The following is a 4,608-nucleotide window of genomic DNA, read 5'->3' as shown; positions in this document are numbered from 1 at the left end:
TTTTTCTATGACTTTTATGGACTAAATATGTAAATGTTTATTCCATTTTGAATTTACGTTTTTGTATAGTGTGTTAAGAATATAATTTTTTTATGGTTAATTAATTGTTCCAACATCATATATTGAATCATTCATCTTTCCTGATTTGAAATGCCACCTTTCTCACACAACTTCTTATCTAATGTTTTTGCTGGGACTGTATTTAGTTTCCTTTTGCTCTGTTTTTCTGATTTGTAAGTTTTGAAATACGTGAGAAGGAGTATTGTCTAAGATTTAGTGTTTTACAATTTTCAATATTTCCAAGAACCTGTGGATTAGTATAGTGAGTATTGGGGCATTTTCATGACAATTAAGAACAGCTCTGTGGTGATACAGAAACAGACCCATTAGGTATCATAAGTATATTTATATGGAAAAGAACTATGCAGGCTGTGACATGTTAGTTCTCAACTGCTGCTTTATTTCTTGAGGATTCCCATTTGTCTACCTGATAAATGTGTGTGTGTCAAGAAGCTGGTGTGCTGTGTGCAGGCACCTGGGACATGTAGCAGTAACAAGGCAGGAAGAGTTCCTGCTGGCATGGTTCGTAGTCTAGTGGGAATAGATCCCTGCATTGAGCAGTCAGTGGAGTTGGGCATTAACAGAAATTCCCCATTCTAAAATGAGTATTATGGGCGGCCCTGGTGGCGCAGCGGTTTAGTGCCGCCTGCAGCCCAGGGCGTGATCTGGAGACCCTGGATCGAGTCCCACATCTGGCTTTCTGCATGGAGCCTGCTTGTGTCTCTGTTTTTCTCTCTTTCTCTCCCTGCATCTCTATGAACAAATAAATAAAAAAATCTTTAAAAAAAATAAATAAAATGAGCATTAATATGAATTTTAAAGAATCCATAAAAAAATGAATTTCTAAATTGTTTTTCTAAATAGGCACCTAACTCAAACTGGTGAAATCCAATGCTCCAATTCTGAAAACACGGAGTATGTGGTTAGTATCTACCACAGTCAGGACAGGTCTGGGGACAAGACCACCAAAAGCCATCCTTTAAGACAGTCACAACACAAATCAACGTGTAAGGGTTTGAAAGTAGTCTGGTCAGAAAACTGCCATCTTCAGAAGTGGTTTGTAAATGTGTCACTGAGAAGTTGAAGCAGTCACGTTGTCCTGGAGGCTACACATTAGCATGAGGAATGTAATGAGGGGGGGCAAAAAACTCCAAATGAATAAAAATTGCATTTTAACTAATTTACATAATCTGGGTTCTGAAAGTTGGTGCGTATATGAAGCCCAGAAGTAGGGCCGGAGAAATAATGTTAAGAAGGACTTCAGCTCCATGTCTGGAAAAGAGCTGCCAGAGAGCTGAGGCCACATAGCACAGTGGGAAGAACACGGGCTCCTTGCTGTATCCCACGTAAAGAGCCAGGGCGCCTTGGGAGCTCTGGGTGGAAGTTAGGTGGACTTGGAGTTGAATTCAAGCTTTGCTCTGTGGGCAGCACTGGGCAAGTGCCACAGTTCATCCTAGACTACACCCTGGCCTGACCCAGTTTAATAAGTCATAGTTTAGCCTCTAAGCAGCCTTCTGACCTGCCTTTGTACTTTGCCCACCGCACGGGACCCCACGTGAATGACTACTCATTCCACAGGACAGAGCAAACCTAAAAAGTTGGTAAAATAGCTTATTAGTGAGTGTCCCGAGTTTGCTTAGCGTGACCTCTAGAATACAGTTTGGGGTGAATGGAGAAAATGGATGAAAATAGGTAGTCGTCTTCATGAAGCTGAAGACCACTTATAAACACTTCCTGTCTGTGAATTCTCAACAGTTAAAAATTCAGATGTTTCTGGGGTCAGGAAGATCTTAAAAGATTGACAGTGTTTGCTACTAAGGAATGGCAGAGCTGAAAAGACACACGCTGCTTGCCTGCTTGCTGCTACCCTGTATCTACTGTTTCCAAGATTTTGTTCAGGACAGCAGTGTGACTAGCTGAAAATAGCTTTCCTGAAAGTAGAGATGCCTATGTGACACAGTTCTTGCTAATAAGATAGAAATCTGCTGAGTGATTTCTGGAAAATTTCATTTTCTTGCCCTAGGCACTGATTGATCCTTTCTCCTTGTCAATCCTATTTCCTTCCTGGAATGTGGATTTAGTAGCTGGAGCTGAGGCAGCCATTTTCAGACAGTGAAGGCAAGGCCAGGATAATTCTGTATCTGCTGACATTCTTGAACTATAGACTCAACTCCAGCAACTGCATACTTTTGAACCTGCTTTCTTAGCGAAAGAAATGTCCAATTTGTAGATGGCCATTTGGTTAGTTTTTGGCAACTTGTCAAATGCAATTCCAAATTATTATATTACATTTGCTTTGGCTTTAAAACATTATGCAGGTTAGGACACCTGGGTGGCTCAGGGTTGAGCGTCTGCCTTTGGCTCAGGGCGTGATCCTGGAGACCCGGGATCGAGTCCCACGTCTGGCTCCCTGTGTGGAGCCTGCTTCTCTCTTTGCCTGTCTCTGCCTCGCTCTCTCTCTGTGCCTCTCATGAATAAATAAATAAAATCTTAAAAAAATATTATGCAGGTTAATGTATAATTTGTTACATTTATCTCCACCATAACAAAGTCCCTTGAATATTTCTGAATTACATAAAATGGGATCACGTTCTTTCACTGCCAAGGTGTCTGTCACCAGAGGATAACTTTGGTGAGCTGTTCTTTTAATTTCTTGGATATATCCATTTAAATTCTAGTTATTTTATTTATTTTTAAAAAAGATTTTATTTATTCATGAGAGAGAGAGAGAGAGGCAGAGACACAGGGAGAGGAGAAGCAGGCTCCATGCAGGGAGCCCGACGTGGGACTCGATCCTGGGTCTCCAGGACCAGGCCCTGGACCGAAGGCAGGTGCTAAACCGCTGAGCCACCCAGGGATCCCCAAAATCTACTTATATGAAAGAGATCTAGCATGCTATCTGAAACCACAGATGTGAACACTTGATTTTTTTTCTCAACTATTTTTCTCCTTTAAACATGATAATTCAGAAATATTCTTATTTTTTTAAAAAGATTTTATTTATTTATTCATGAGAGACACACACAGAGAGAGAAAGGTAGAGACACAGGCAGAAGGAGAAGCAGGCTTCCTGCAAGGAGCCTAATATGGGACTCGATCCTGGATCCTGGGATCATGCCCTGAGCTGAAGGCAGATGCTCAACCGGGCGTCCCTAGAAATATTTTTATTAATGGCATTTACCAAAAGTTTTGATTTGGGGACAAATGCTGTTTCTAGATTTGCAATACTTAGGACTATACTTAAGAAACTTTTTTTTTTTGTTGTTGTTGTTGGTACAACACACTTCGGTTTCTGTAGCACAGTTGTCATGGGGAAAGAGCTGTTCTGGCCACCTTGTTTCCCAGCTTCTTTGCACTCGGGGGCACCTTATGGCCAGTTCTTGCTGATGGAGGGAGTGGCAACGATGTCCTTTGCTTTTAGGCCTGCCCACCTCAGAAAATCCCCCATGGGTGGTCCTCTATGCTCCTTCCCCTTTCTGGCTAGGGGAATGGAGACAATTCCCAGGATGACCTTGGAAGTTGTGTGTTGATTATAGAAACTCCATCAGCCTGGGTTCCTGAAAACTGGAGAGAGAGCTATCTTGCCGAGCTGTTCCCCTACTTAGAACTGTTAGATACATGAGAAATAAGCTCCTATTAGGTTTGAGCCATTACATGCTCTGGTGTATATTTTATAGTACTTGGCTATCTAATGTGTTAAGAGCCACATTATATTTATCCATTCATTTGCTATTTGAGTGCCTCCATGTGCCACTCTGGCTCTGTGGCCTTGCCATGCGAACGCCAAGTGCTTTATGACCAGAGTAGTCCTAGCAAATGTCTCATCCCATTCCATGGTAGTGGAGCCAGGTCCCAGATGAGGGCGGTAACATGTTTGCTATAATGAAGTTTCCATTCAGGGGTTGTAAACTGAAACCACATTTTCTTGCCACAGTTTCCATTTCCTAGCTACATTCTTTCCAGAAAAAGGATCCTTCAGTTTTCCCCTCTCCCATCTCTGTTGACTGCAGATGATAGCTAATCACCTCCAGCTGTACTGGCTCCCAGCGCCCTGCTGGCCTGGTTTCCTGTGCTTGTGACAGGAAAACAAGGACTCCGGATTCCAACGCGCTCAGAGCAGAGGTTTCCAAATATCTTTTAAAGCAATAGAAACCTTTTCTTTCTTTTCAAGTGAAATCTTCAGCTACAATGCAATCTATAAAAAACTGATCTGATTGAAGTAGGAACAGTGGTGGTGATGCTTCTCTTGCCAGATCTGGAGCTACTTCAGATCGGGTGGGCAGTCAAATGTATGGCTGTGGGGCTCGGTGCACTTACTGATACATCGTGCCCTCAAACAACCTCTGATACTGAGGATTGGGTTCCAGCAAATCATTGCACTTGGGTTAGATCAGAAATTCAAACTTACTAGTTCCAACTGGTTAGTCCCACGAGCACGAATCAAGCGGTCTCCGGGGTTGCACTGGCATCACTCACGGCCGAGGGGAAGACTGCTGCTCGCGAATTAGGACTGAGGGAAACGTGGTCCGGGTTGCGAATGAGAAGCAG

Source organism: Canis lupus, chromosome 33 (genome assembly GCF_048164855.1).
Source record: "Canis lupus baileyi chromosome 33, mCanLup2.hap1, whole genome shotgun sequence".
NCBI lineage: Eukaryota > Metazoa > Chordata > Mammalia > Carnivora > Canidae > Canis > Canis lupus.
Note: the sequence above shows the minus strand (reverse complement) of the source record.